This window comes from Pteronotus mesoamericanus, unplaced genomic scaffold (assembly GCF_021234165.1).
Source record: "Pteronotus mesoamericanus isolate MK-2021 breed Mesoamerican mustached bat unplaced genomic scaffold, CSHL_Meso_final contig_64, whole genome shotgun sequence".
In the NCBI taxonomy this organism is placed as follows: Eukaryota; Metazoa; Chordata; class Mammalia; order Chiroptera; family Mormoopidae; genus Pteronotus; species Pteronotus mesoamericanus.
The window spans coordinates 3324077-3338981 of NW_026555224.1; the positions used below are offsets into that span (position 1 = coordinate 3324077).

The following is a 14905-nucleotide window of genomic DNA, read 5'->3' on the forward strand; positions in this document are numbered from 1 at the left end:
ACTGTTTGCCTGTCAAGGAAAGGGGAAGGTGATTCCTTCTAGTGGGGAATGCCCTGAGCCCTCATGCTCAATGGCTTTTATTGAGAGGGTTACAAGCTGGGGGGATAGGTAGCAGGAATGTACAGGTAATCCAATTACATGAGTGACTTAAGTTTACAGAGAATAGGTGATGTTTAAAGAAGACAATGGCAGGAACACATGGAATTGTTTGGGTCTGAGATGAGTAAACATTATGGCACCAGATGGGATTTGGGTCAGGGTCCAGGAATTTTATAAATTTCCTTCCCAGCTTTGAGCTGGTTATCTGGTATAAGATTACCAGAGCTTGAGGGAGAAACAAAGCCTGCTCCAAGGAGTGTCATTTACTTCTAGGCCTGCTTTCCCCCGGGAGCATCAGAGTTATTTTCGGGTCCTGCCTATCAGCCGCATTACAGGTGTTCTCAACAAGACTTATGGGGCCTCTCCCAGGCTCCAGCTTGCGCCAGACTACGGTCCCTGATACCACTCAAAGCAGCCCTCTACAGTCCGACAGAATAGTGTGGTATTTCCCCATGCACCCTGACGTCAATCAATACCTTTTTGTTGCAATAGAGTCAGGACCAGGTGTGGTACCAATACTTTAGTGGTCTGTCCCAAGGCAAACTTCCTAGCTTCCTGTAAGATGTCACAGGTAACTGCTACTGCCTGAACACATGGTAGCCATCCCTTTGTTGTGTGACCCCACTTCTTTGAGATATAGGATATGGGTTGGGGTATATTTCCCAGAGTCTGGGTTAGCAACGCCAGTCCAATCCCCTGCCTTTCATGAACATACAATTTGAAAGGCAAATCAAGCAGTCCTAATGCAGAAGCCAAAACCAGATTTTCCTTCAAAATATCGAATGCTCCTTGACAATCCCCTGTCCATTTAAAGGGTTCAGAGTCCAGTCCTTTTAAGAAATTGTACAGTGGCTTTACTCTGAGTCCAAAGTTTGGAATCCAAATTCGACAAAATCTGTAATTTCTAGGAACCCACGAAGCTGCCCCCAGTTTTCTGGGATTTTTAATGTAGCAATTGCTTGCTTTCTGATTGCCATCAGGCTCCTGGTACCCTGTTTCAGTTGAAATCCCAGATACACCAATTCCTGTTTGCAAATCTGGGCCTTATGTGGTGACACCTTAAATCCCCCTTTTGCTAAATGATTTAGGACTGTGATGGTGTTGTGCAAACAGTCTTCATAGTTGCTGCCAGCTACTAATATGTCATCTACATATGGTAAAAAAAACTCCTGATTTCAACTGAACATCCCTTAAGTCTTCTGCCAGCACTTCCCTGAACATAGTCAGGGAGTTCTTAAATTCTTGTGGCAGCACAGTCCGGCAGTATTGGAGCATGGCTTTAGTTTCTGGGTTCTGCCACTCAAAGGCAAATAGTTGCTGAGCCTGTTCATCTATTGGGATGCAGAAAAAGGAATCCTTCAGGTCTAGGACTGAAAACCATTTGCTATCCCCAGGCACTATGGTCAACAGGGTGTAAGGATTAGACACTGTAGGGTGAATGTCCTAAACAATGTCATTTATGGCCCTAAGATTCTGTACAAATCTATATTCATCAGAGTGCAGCTATCTGGCTGGCAGAATGGGAGTGTTGTAGAGTGACTGGCATGGCCAACTTAATCCCAATTTTAAAAATTTTTCCTACACTGGCTGGATCCTCTCTAAAGCCTCCTTCTTGAGGGGATATTGCTTGTTTTGTGGAACCTGTGCCCCTTCTTTTAGATTTATCTTTATGGGTTGCACGTTAACTGCTTTACCTGGAGCTTCATTAGCCCAAACAGTTCAATTGATCTGTACACAGATCTCAGGAGGGAAGGGTTCACCTCCAGGACCTTCTGGACAGGTCAGGAATGCCTTCAGTCAGAGGGCATGTTCCAGCAGGTCTTCCACATATAACGTTCTCAGGAGAAAAGGTTATTTGTGCATACAGTTTGCAAAGTAAATCTCAGCCCAACAATGGAGTGGGATAATCTGGCATATAGGGTAAACTATGCATAAACTTTTGCCCCCTAAACTGGTGTTCCAGAGGTTGCAGGAATGTTTGTTTTTGTAACTGTCCAGTCACTTCAGTAGCTGTTAATTCATTTGAACTTTTCTTGGTTCCTTTTGTATTCAACACTGAGTATGTAGCTCCAATATCTACAAGGAAATCAATTGGCTTGTTCTGCACAGTCAACTGTACCTGGGGCTCCTGTGGGGAAATAGTAACAGGTTGGGAGAGGTCCAACAGAGTCCCTGGGCCTCCTTATTCATCATCATCCTCCCTTCTCCTTTTTGGCATTGTTCACGAGGATTCTCATCTCTGTTATCTCTTTTGCGATTTGGGTACTCATTCCTCCAGTGGCCCTCCTTCTTGCAACAGGCATGGTGGTGGGTGCCTAATGAGTCTCTCTTCTTTACTTTAGGGTTCTGCTTCTTCTTTTAGCCTCCCCCACCTGCTTCTAAAAACACAGAGGCCTGTTTTGCCTTCCCTGTTTCCTGGGCATTGTAAACTTAAAATGCTATGTCCAGCAGCCAAGAGGGACTCATTCCCAATACTGTGTCTACACACTGGAGTTTCCTTCTAATATTGGGAGCACTCTGCCCAATGAAAGTCATATTCACCATCCACACATTCTCTGGTGCCTGTGGATCAACATCAGTGTGCATCCTATACGCTTGATAGATTCTCTTTAAAAATTCAGATGTATCTTCATCTGACCTTTGCTGGAGAGTCTGTAACAAATGCAGGCTCTTCTGCTTGGGTACCTCCTTTCTAAGCCCTTCCAGTATACACCTTCTGTAATGTTTCGAGGAGACTAGGCCCCCGCCATTTGGGTCCCAGTTAGGCTCTGACCAAGGAATTGCCCCAGCTGGGTCAGAGGTCTCCTGGGGATCCTCTTCTTGGAGACGCTGAGCCTCTTCATTAACCCTGCTCATCACCAGCTGACTCTCATCTGCAGTTAGCAAAATATTTAGGAGAACCTGTACATCTGTCCAGTTTGGATAATGAGTGGCAAAAGTGGAAGCGACAAAATCTGTCATATCCTTCCTATAGGAGGGGTTGGGATTCTTCCAATTCAGTAAGTCTAAAGTGGAAAATGGAGTATGGGCCCAATAGCAGCCAGTGGGCTGGCCTTCCTGATTTACTCTACCTACAGGATATTGGCTCAAAGGAAATGTTTTTGTTCCAGATAGGGATGCTCCCTGGCCAAACTGGGTGCCCTGATGGGTCTTTGAGGGGGAAACCCATATCTTGCCATACAGGGGTGGAGTCATTGCCTCTGTGAACCCTACTTTAGGGGTAATAGTGGAGAGGTTGGTGACAGCGGAGGTCTTCCTGCTACCAACCCTGAGTTCCCTGGGTACAGGGCATTAATGAGACTTATCTCCTTATTTTCCTTTTCTTCCTGTGTCTTACTATGAGAGAGAGATTTTGAGGCCACTTCCCTTCTCTTTACCATGAAGTGGTTCTCTGTCCCTGGTGAAATCCTATTATGCAATGACATAAATGCATCAAGATGGCAGAGTTCTTCCCAGTTTTCTGACTGTTGGCAATGCTGTTTCAATTGCTTAATGATGCAGTAATTTAGGGAACCATCCACAGGCCACCTTTCCTCACCATTCAAAACATACTTAGGCCAAACAGTGTTACAGTAATGAACCAATGTCTCTTTAGACATACGATTCTTAGACATCGGATTACAGCAGTAAATCTTCCAATCCCCTAAAATTCTACCCAGCAGGCTCTCCCTAGGGTCCAGCCCAAACTCCCTAACTGCTCTTATTGTTTCAGTAGCACATGCAAAAAGCCATCACAAGGAAAATACAGACCATGTGGAAGCTGCATATACCCCAAACTATTGTCCTCAATTCCAACTCCATTATTCCAAAACAGTGCTCAGAAACAAATTTTCAACCAAACAATCTCACTTCTCCAATCCCTTCCCAGATCCATGATCCATTTCCTTTTTACCTTCCAGGCATGTTTAGGTGGCCGATGCCCTCAGGAAGCAGAGAAATTCTTGGAGATTGGGAAATTCCAGAGTCTTGCTGTCTCACTCCTGAGGGGTTCAGCCCGCCACAGACAATTATCAAAGCCATGCATTGGGCACCAAGAACTGTAACAGAATATCAGACTATGCGGTTCGGGAACAAATTTGGGGTTCTTTTGTCCGTCACTGAAAATGTAACTTCCAATGCCAGAGTTAGGCAAAAAGGAAAGAAAGTGTTTATTTAACAGTTATACAGATTTAGAATAATGGCAAAATTCTGCCATTAAGTCCCAATCCCCTTAAAATACAACCTCCCCTCCCCCATGCCCCAGCCAGCCCCCCCCCCCACACACTCCTGCCTCCCTTTTGTAAAATCAGGCCAGTTTTCAGAATATGCCAGTCAGAGGTACTTTCTTTCAGGAAAACAACAACGACAACAACAACTCAAAGTCCTCAGCTCAGCATTCCTCCAGTCTCAGCTCAGCATTTCTGGCTTCTCCCAGTAATCTGTGCTTGGCTAGGCAGGTCCCTCAATCCCCAGCACCATGAGCCATGTCGATGCGTTCTCCAGCTCTTAGTCCAGAACTGTGTGGCACCTCCATGTGGAAGTCCTTCTGCATCTTTTCAACCTGCATGGCCAAGAGCGTGAATGGCTGCTGTGCTTAGTTTAAATATTCACTCTGAACTCCCTATGTCTTGTGGAGCCTCCTGCCTCTCCTGGGGTTTTCTACTTCTCACCGAGGGTGGTAAGCTTTCCTATCTCCTAAGCCAGGTTAGTGGGGACTTTTCCATTTTGGGGGACCTCTAGCTCAATACCCCATTTCATAAGTAACTTCCCTTTTTCTGAATCCTTCTGGCACAACCACAAACCCCCTCATTATTACTGTTATTTTATTAACTGTTGACTTTAACTCCCCTGTACCCACCAATGTAAAGGAAGCATGTGTCTATCATTTTACTTTTTTTCTGTATTCTCCCCTGGACATTTTTTTCATTGCTTTTAGAGTGTGGGGAAGGGAGAGAAAGAAACATCTACCAGTTGCCTCCCTTTGAGCCCTGGACCGAGGATCGTACATGCCTGGACTGGGGACCAAACCTGCAACCTAGGTATGTACCCTGACCAGGTATTGAACCCTCAACTTTTGGTAACGTGACAAAGCTCTAACCAACTGAACCACACTGGGCAGGGCACATTTCACTTTTTATCTAATCCCACATCCTCCGCCCCCCAATTTTGCTTTCCCCCACCTTCCTAATCTATCACCAGTGGATTTCATATGACCCTCCTTATGCCTTCTCTTTTGATTGTAATGTATAAAATAAGGTTCAAGACTGCCATTTTCTGAAGCATTTTCTCAATCTGTTGAGATTTTGCCTCCTGGTAATTGTCATCAGTTTGGCTCAAATAAGCTCCTCAAAAATTCTTATAGGTTTTGATGTTTCTTATGTTGACAGAATTTTCTAGAGACAAATAAATATGTGTTAAAGATTTTATTTAACTCATGAATGAAGAAACTGGTGAGATGTTACAACACACTCCAAGGGGAATCCAAAGAACAGACACATTTATAGATCAGGGATAACAAAATGAATAAGCAAATGGAGGCAAAACTTGTTTTTCACAGGGAGAGGGGTGTGTCCTCCTGGGACAATTCATTTGCATGTCATTAGATAAGAATGATTTCCATAGCATTCAGTTATATACCATTTACAAAGATGTAAAGTAATTCCCAAGAATCACAATCAGATTACAGAAGGGTGTGCTATTGACAGTTTTCACTGAAATACAAAATGTTCCCTAGTGAATAGTGTTATGGACTGAATGTTTCCTCTTAAAGTCCATATGTTGAAACTCTAACTGTAACGGGGCACAGCCAGGGCCCCCCCCAAGGGTATTTGTAATGGGGTCTAGAAATTGGGGTGTCCAAGAAAAATATTAGATATTCTCTCCCCACCCCAAGACGGGCCGCCATGGGGGATGGGAGACATTGAGCAGGGCCATTGAGAGTTACTTTGTGTGTCAGTACAGGCCCGCTTCATACCTGAAGTGGAGGTGGGCCTTGGAGAGGCTTTTTGCATGTCAATAACAGGGTAGCTTCAGACCTCACATGCAAGGCAGTTATTTTGCATCTCAACAAGGCTAACCAGGAAGGTTTGAAAAACTTTTCACGCAGAATGTGACTGGGAGAGGAGAGACAGGGCCTGCAGGAGAGACAAAGGAGCACAGACTCTGGGGAACAATGCGAAGACCAGCAGGAAGAAAAGGGGAGAAAGGACTCTTGCTAGTGGGTTATGAAAAGGTGCCACATGGTTTTGGAGTAAGAACTGGAAATCGTGGCAACATAGCTGATGGTACTGGGAACCATGAGAGACCTGCCTAGCTAAGCCCTGGACTTCTGTTCTTTTTCTTCTGAAGGATGGGTACCCCTGACTGGCCTGACTGGCATGACTGGGAAAAGGGGGGAAGGCAGGACTGTGTGTGGTGGTGGGAGGTTTAAATGGTGGGTGTTTTAAAGGGACTTTGAGATTTAAGGGCAACATTTAGCCATTAATTAAAACCTGTATAACTTTTGAATAAAAAATTCCTTTCCTTTTCACCAAACTCTGCCATTGAGAGCCATAATTTCAAGGGCGGTGGGCAAAGGTACCAGCACTCTCTCTCCACCTGGTGAGCACAGAGCAAGAAGGCAGCTAGTCCTCTGCAAAATAGAGCCGCATCTGCAGGACCTTGATCTTTGACTTTTAGCCTCCTGACCTGTGAGAAGTAAATGTGTTTTGGGCCACCCAGTCTATAGTATTTTGTTATAGCCATCCAAGTTTACTAACAAAACTGTAAAAGGTTTAGCTCAGAATCTGGCACATTGTAAGCAGCTCGGTTACTTGTTATTCAGCAGCAGTTCCATAATAATTTCTGTATAAAAGGATGGTTTGGGTGGCAATCTGCCAAATGGAGATATGTATGGCTAGACTTATTTTGGAGCTGAGATAGCACAGCAAATGTGTGTCTTTATTTGAGGTAGGGATGGGACCCGAAGTCCCACAGCTACCTCTTATTGCTTCCACTGTTCACTTGGCCGTTCAGCAAATACTGGCACTTGTGTACTGGGCATGTCATTCAACTCCCTAGCCTTTCACTTTCTCAGAGATGTCTCGTAACTCCGTAGTTGTAGGTAACTGATAACTAGACAAACAATCTTTATTTTTAAAGATTTTATTTATTTTAGAGAGAGGGAAGGGAGGGATAAAGGGAAGGAGAGAAACATTCTATTGGTTGCCTCTAGCACCTGACCAGGAATCAATCGGGATCTTTTGATTCAGACTGGTGCTCTATCCACTAAGCCACACCTGCTAGGGAGAGACAAGGAAATTAATTCTGTCTGCTGGATGAACAACCCTGCTGTTCTACCCTGTTGGTAGAAGAGCTGTTTTGTGCCCACTTGCTCATCTGTTACAACATTCTTTTATTCCGTATAAATTTGCCCCTTTGACTTCTCTGTTGAACGGATTATAACATCTTGGTTCCTGCATTTAATTAAAGTTAATGAAAATATATCTAACACATGTTCATTTTATAGTGCATGAGAACTATGACTCTTTTTGGGGGGGAGGGGGGCAATTATCCCTTAACAAAATAAGCAAGTAAACATCTAGTTGATAGTGTAATGGGTTATAGAGGCACTAAAGCAGAGCAAGGGGAGTGGGGCGTGTCATTCTAGGGAAGGATGTCAGGAAAACCCCTCCTGAATAAAAGTGCTAAAAGAATTATTCGTTACCTGAATTTCAGATTTAACTAGGCACGTCTCGTGTTTTATCCGTCAAGCCCACTTCTGAAGGACCATAGGGCGCAGGCCCTGCAAGTTTGGCTAGATGGGCTTTGGCCCTCTTCAACTCTTGGCTAGGTGTTGGGGCGAACCTAGGTGATGCTGGGCCTCAACCCAGCGCCCGCGCAGTAGCGGCGGTCTAGCTGGTGGGCGTGCCCGCACCAGGCCCCGCCTCATCACGTGCGGCCCCACGCCTGCAGCGTCGGCGTCAGGAGCAGGCCAGTCGGTGACGGCCGAGCTCTGGCGAGGCCGCGCGTTCGGTAGCGGTTCCTATCGCATGGCGGCGGCGGCGGCGGCGGCGGCAGCGGCAGCGGCAGCGGCGGGGGCGGAGGCCCAGTCCGCCGAGGGGCCCCCAGGGCGGGCGGCAGCGCTGGAGCTGTGGCTCAGTGAGTAGCTGGGCCGACCCTGGAGGCGGGCCCAGCGCCGCACGTGAGGCCTGGCTTTCCGCTTCCTTGCGCCTTTCCTCTGAGACTGGCTGGGGCGGGGGTCTAGGCCCCGAGAGGAGCCCCTGGAGTCCGCGGGGCAGCGGGCGCTCCGCTTATCCCCACTCTCCAGGCCAGGTGCTGAAGCTTTCACGGAATGACTAACGTTTATTGCGCCTTTCTTTAGTGCCCGGCACTGTGCCAACCACTGACCTGAGCCGTTTTAAATCATCAGTAAGATCCCGAGAGACGGCTCCCGTCGTTCACACGGTTTTAGAAATGGGGACGTTTAGGCTTCAGGAGACTCAGTCTTGCGAAATGCACACCCTCTTCCGCTCTCGGGAGTTGGGAAGGGTCTCTGCTGCCGTCTTTCACGTCAAAGCAAATCCTTTTTTTCTGTGTGCGTGTGTTCACAATGGCCGCACTGCTTCTCGCGTCCTGTAAGCTTGATACCAGTCATGGGGGGTAGGGGAGTTACTGCCCCCGTGTTACCGAGGAGGAGTTGAGAGAGAGGATAAGGAATGCCCTCCTTGTATTGGGATATGCTAGGTGCTGGGCACAGAAATGCCAAACACGGGGTCCTCGCTCCCAAAGACAGTTTGTAGTGGGTCCAAGCCTGCAAAAAACAAAAACAGCAGCTTGTTATTATAATGGGCAGATGGGCGCGTTTGTTTAACGCGTGGTAGTAGGATTTGGTTTGTTTTTCTGGGGTCTGTCTCAGCGGACATAACACTTGAGTGGGCAGTGGAGGCGACAGCATTTCAGAGAGGAAACTGCATGTGGAAAAGCTGGGAGACTGGAGGCTGGAGCGTTCTGGGAACGAGTAGGTCAGTACTGCTGCAGTGCAAAACCTGCAGTCTGAAAAAAATTCACGGCTAGCTGGGACCAGCTGTTTAAGGGGCTTGTATGCTGTCCAGGGTGTGGGGGCAAGGGTGTGGGAGTTTCAGCCTGAGAATTTGATCAGCTACGCCCTGTTAAAAGCATCATCAGCAACCCTGTGGAGCTGAATTGGTTAGGGAGGGAGCGATTAAAAGCTCTTTTGGTGGCGCTGAGCAGCTCACGTCGGGCAAAGGCTTTGGGATGGAAAGTAGAAATAATTAGTAGTCACAAACAGCCTTGATGCTCTAGAATGGAGGCAAGAGACCTGGAGGAATCTAGGATGGATCCCAGGTTTCAGGCTCTGATAACTGGTTGGTTACAGATGCTTCACCTGTGAGGAGGAGCTAGTTTAGGGAAGAGAGGACATTTGAGTTGTGGAGTTGGAGGTGCTTTTGGCATAGTTGGAGAGAGGCTGTCTAGGTAGGTAGTCAGCCCCGGATTGGATAAGAGCTGCAGGTCAGTTTGGGATTTATTTCACAGGCAGTGAGCTTGTGCAGAGACTTGCAGATGGAGCGTGAAGAACCTCATCATTTAAGAAGCAGATAGGATAAGCAGCCTGAAGATGGAAGGAGAAGCAGACAAGGGGGTTGGGGGAGATGGAAGCTGGGAGTTACCAAATGGTGGGAATGAAGGTATTAGGAGGCAATGGAGAACTGTAGGCTTAGGCAGGAGTCACAGAAAGGTCAAGTGGGGGTTAGAGGACAGTAAGTGCTGACCCACTGACCCTGGTGGAGGAGATAAGAGGGAATGTGACTGCCCAAGGCAGTTCTTCAGCTCCAGCTGTTTTAGGCCTATGGAGTCCCAAAGTTGTTCGATCTTTCAATTTTTCACATAGGGCTAGAACCTGCATTTTTATGTGAAATCTTTTGAGTTTTTAAAAGCTGAGAAGTACTTTGAAATACAAAGTTTGTTTAATGCAGGCCAGGCAGAATTAATCTGTGGGAAGGTATAACCTCTGGCCACCAGTCCCCCCTCCTTTTTTGAGTAAAGCTTTTATTATTATTTTTTTCAGTAAATATTTTATTTATTAAAAAAAACCCCACCTTTTATTTATTTATTTTTAGAGAGAGGAGAAAGGAGGAAGAGAAGCATCAATGTGTGGTTGCCTCTCACGTGCCCCCTCACCGGGGACCTAGTCCGCAACACAGGCATGTGCCCTGACTGTGAATGGAACCAAGTGACCCTTTGGTTCGCAGGCCAGCACTCAATCCACTGAGCCACACCAGCCAGGGCTATTTATTTATTTTAAAATAAATTTGAATATGAATTGAATAATAAATTTAACATTTATTTGAATATGACATGGAGGAGAGAGTAGTGAGGGGGAATTCAGAAGTAAAGGAGGGCTTAAAAGGAGAGGGACACCAGTGTTAATTTGATGTTTCTACTTGATGTTTCTTTGGGGGAACTATCCCTCCTGAATTCTAGGTCCGATGTTCAAGTCACTGGAGAGGGGCTTAAAGGTGCTGAAGGTTAGAGCTACAGCACAAAGTGGTGACAGAGAGGACAGGCACCTTTTGTTTTTCTGAGTGCCTGGGAGAGGGGAAAAGACAATGTACATGCAAATAAGCTTGTTAGTAACAACCTCCCCTACCCCCCAGTTAGTATCAAGGGCTGAGGGGGTTTGAAGGAGGCAGGGATGTTTAGGAATGGCTCGTAAGAGAAACAGAAGAGAGCCCACCTGGACACTTGGGAACAAGGTTTCTCAATCTTAGCACATTTTGGGCCAGATAATTCTGTGTTGTGGGAGCCTGTACTGTGCACTATAGCTATTTAGTGGAATCCCTGGGATACCAATAACACACCGTCTTCCCAGTCAACCAAAAATGTTTCCAGGCATTGCCAGATGTCCCTTGGGAGAGAGGGGCAGGATCACCTCTCCCCTCCCAACCTGAGATCCTGTGATCCCTCCTGCTGGCCCCTCATCCGAGGAGCAGAGAAGGTGAGCTATGGTTAAACCAGATTTGCTGGGGAATGTGGGTGGGGCACTGCAGGTGTACGGCGGAAGGACGAACCAAGGACGAACCGGTAGAGAGGTTGATACAGCAAGGAGAGCAGTGTTGTTGAAGGTTTGCATTATGAGTCTAGGCTGGATGGAAAGGAAGTCACTATAGGTGAGGTCTGAGGACTGCTGCTGTCGGGTCATTGACAGACCGTGCCTCATCAAGCAAGGCAGCTATGTTTTCAAGAGGGGAGTAATAGTAAAAACACGTCCCTCTTAGATCATAAGGATCAAAGGAATTAATACATATGAAGCACTTACAATAGTGCCTGGCACATAATAAGTGATATCTGTTATTATCATTAGTCTTTCTAGTTGCGAGTGGCAGAAAACTAACTCATATAGTATTACTGGGGGAAAAAAAGGGAAAAACATTGGCCTTGGAATTGGGGTGGAATAGTTCCCCAAAGGATCATTAGGAAGCTATTATCAGGAGCTCCTCCTTTAAAAATACACAAAGCAACTTCTGTGCATTCTAGAGCTTTTCCCACACTTGGATTATTTTGGTCAGTGTTTCACATGACTGAATATGTAACTGCCTCGTTCCTGTTAATGGAACGTCTCATACACCCCATTGTGTGGGTGTACTATAGTTTGGCTAACCAGGTCCTGGTAGTGGACATTAGGTTGTTGCCTGCCTCCTGCTATTAAAAGCAGACCAGCTCTCTGGGTTTCTGGGATTCTAACCCTGGTAGTGCGCCTAGGGAGGCAGTAGTTTCCAGTCTAGTGCTCAGTGAATCCCTTCCTCCTGGACTTACTTCCAGGTGGTATGTCCTGGCTTTCCCCCAACCCCACTTTTATGCCTCCCTTGGGGATCAGGAAAGTTTGGATTACATGTATTTATATTCTCTGAGCTCCTTGAGGGCTGAGCTCGTTCTCTATCATGGAACCCAGCACGGGGTATCCCTGAGGTGGATCTTGGGCCTTTAGCATGTACTTATCAAATGACTGCTGGACTGGAGGGTTCAGTGTGCACCTCCTGCAGAAGGGTCCCCCTGTGCAGTGAAAACTGTTGATAGATTGAATTTCAGATGTTTCTTGAGACGACTGCTATCGCACAGCCTCAGGGCTCCCCTATAGCACAGGCCGCTTCTAGCAGGCCAGAGGCATGACACTGGTGTTTGGATGGCAGCCACTGGGAGATGATTTTACTTTTGAGTTAGTCACTTTAGGCTGAGCCATTTCACTCACAGCTAGAGTTCTCAGCAGTTTTCTTAATACCTCTCACCGTGTAGCCTACTTGAAATGCCCACAAATGTTGCTTTTATTTAGCAAAACTATGGTAGTAGTGTTATTTGTCCTGCCCAAGTGCCAGCTAAATAAACCACCTTGGTGCCAGGGTTAGCCATTCGCAGTTCCCTGATGAGGCTGTGGTGGTCCTGAGAGGCAGGTTAGGGGTTCTCTGAGTTTCTCCCTGACCATGCCCACTCAGGCCCCAGGTTACTCCTTGGAGTGATTGGCATCAGCAAACCTGGGCAATTGCTTTGGCCCCCATTCAGGCCTAGCCTCTGTGCTCTGGGGGTCATGTACTCTGGAGCTGCTCTAGGCTTCTGAAGTAGCTGGCAGTCTGGGATTATGCGTTGGGAGTCATGATTTCAGAATTGGAATGGCCATCTCCTGGAGTCAGCAATTATGTCCAGTCAACTGGCTAAACTGTGTAGTAAAAGGTAAATCATTCACTTAGTAAATATCTGTGCCAGTGACTGTTTGAGTTACTGGAAGGTAAATGAAACAGACCTTCTTGCCTTTAGGGAGTTTATAACTTAGTGGCAAGAAAGGCAAGGAAACTAGTTCCCAAAGATGTCCTACCTTTATCGAGGAACTGAACACTTTACTGTGAGGAACATTTGGACCCTAGAGTCAAGCAGATCTGGGACTGAATTATAGTTTCTGTTATTTTCTAGCTTTGTGTTTGGGCAAGTTTCTTCACTTGCGAAATGGTGAGGCATGCTTGGAAAACCCTCAGCATGGTGTCTGGTCCACAGTGAGTTCTTCAGGAAGGCAGCTGTGATTATTACTGTTATTTGGGGTTATAACAAACCTTGAGTGAGTCCTCATGATACAAATGAAAAAGAAACACTCACACTTTATAGATCTTCCAGCTGCTTGTCCTTGGGTAAGGGTTTGGAACATGACTTAGCCTCATAGAAGTTTCTTTTCCTTTTTTTTTTTTTTGAAAAAGCTGTTGGTACTCTTCACCTGGCCGCAGGGGAGGCTGCCAAGAGCTCGATCTTCAGGTGCGCTGGGGCCTGCCTACTGTTCTCTGCCTTTAGGTCCATCATGTTTTGAGTGCTGAATACCTTTGAGGTGTCAGCCTTGACCTTGTAGTAAACTGGAACCTCATGAAGCATAAATGGTATAAAATTATTTTAGATGACTCAGACTCCCCTTAATCAGATTTTCTGAGAATCATTGCTTTAAATACTTTATTTCATGAGTAATTATTTTGTACTTATGGGGAAGGCATTGTACTAAGCTCTGTGGAGAATATGTCTTCTGGCTCTAAGAGTTTTATCCCCTTTAGGTGTAATAAGGAATGTGTACATATTTTTAAAGGAAAAGGCCTTGACTATGAGTTAAAATAAATGATAAGTTAGCTATTCTTGCCCTAGCTGGGTAGCTAAGTTACTTAGAACATCATGCTGATATGCCAAGGGTGCAGGTTTGATCCCTGGTCAGGGCACATACAAGAATCAAACAAGAAATGCATAAATAAGTGGGAATACAAGCTGATATTTCTCTCTCTAAAAAAAGAGAAATAAAAAAATCAATAAAAGAATTTAAAAAGAAAGGTATTGATTGTACTTTAAGAAAGATAAACGATCCTTTATTGATTACTTAATAGTGGCTGCTGGACTGATCATTTTAGACACTATCATCTTTAAATCTTATGACTACCCATTGAGGAAGGCACTACTGTATGTTTGCTGTTTATAATGTGCACCCATGTTTTTGGCCCAAACTTTCAGGGAAAAAAATCTTTTAATTTTTTAATTCAATTATTTATTTATTTACATTTAGAAACAAAACTGATTATCATATTCCAGGGTATTACTTTGTATATGGATATCATTATTGCTTTCTAGAGTTACACTTTTAATGTGTAAGCATAAATAAAAGAATTTAAAACATTTATATAGATACGGAGTTAGTACTACCCATGTATAATGCACATCCTTATTTTCCTCTGAAAAACTGGGGCAAAAAACTGCGTTATACATGTCAAAATACAGTATTTTCCTGACTTTATAGTTGAGGAAACAGGCTTAGAGAGCCCAAGAACATGTTAAGTCATGAAGGATGGAGTTAGCGATCTCCATAATAAAAGGGGGCAGGTAGAGCCCTGTCTGGTGTGGCTCAGTGGACTGAGCACCGGCCTGCAGGTTTCTAGTTAGATGCCTAGCAAGAGCACATGCCTGAATTGTGGGCCAGGTCCTCAGTTGGGCGTGAATGAGACGCAATTAGTCTATATTTTTCTTTCTTCCTCCCCTCTCTCTGAAAATAAGTAGATAAAATCTTTTAAAAAGGGGAGGGGCAGGTAGAACGTGGGACCTAAGAGGAGTAACAGACAGGTTCTGTATCTGTTTTCTGGGGTGGGAGAAAAAAAGATCAAGGGCACCTTTATGAAGAAGAGGCATTTGAATTGGAACTCGAAGGGTAGATAGGATTTTAAGAGATGGAACATAGGGGAGGAGCTTTAAGGGGGGAAAAGGTGAGAGGTATATGGAAATTGATAATGCCGTTCCCTTGCTTCCTTTACCACCTCCTTTT

At 45.5% G+C, this 14905-nt stretch overlaps 1 protein-coding gene across 1 annotated transcript in view; it reads left to right on the top strand.

The window, feature by feature from the left end:
• The first annotated feature begins 8194 nt into the window (after nucleotides 1-8194).
• The window catches only part of GGA2 (golgi associated, gamma adaptin ear containing, ARF binding protein 2), a 28605-nt gene continuing 21894 nt past the window's right edge, over nucleotides 8195-14905 (top strand). Inside the window, exons 1-2 of the mRNA XM_054580902.1 lie at nucleotides 8195-8217; nucleotides 10969-11074. The gene's annotated coding sequence lies outside the window, so the exon portion shown is untranslated. The remainder of the gene's footprint in view (nucleotides 8218-10968; nucleotides 11075-14905) is intronic.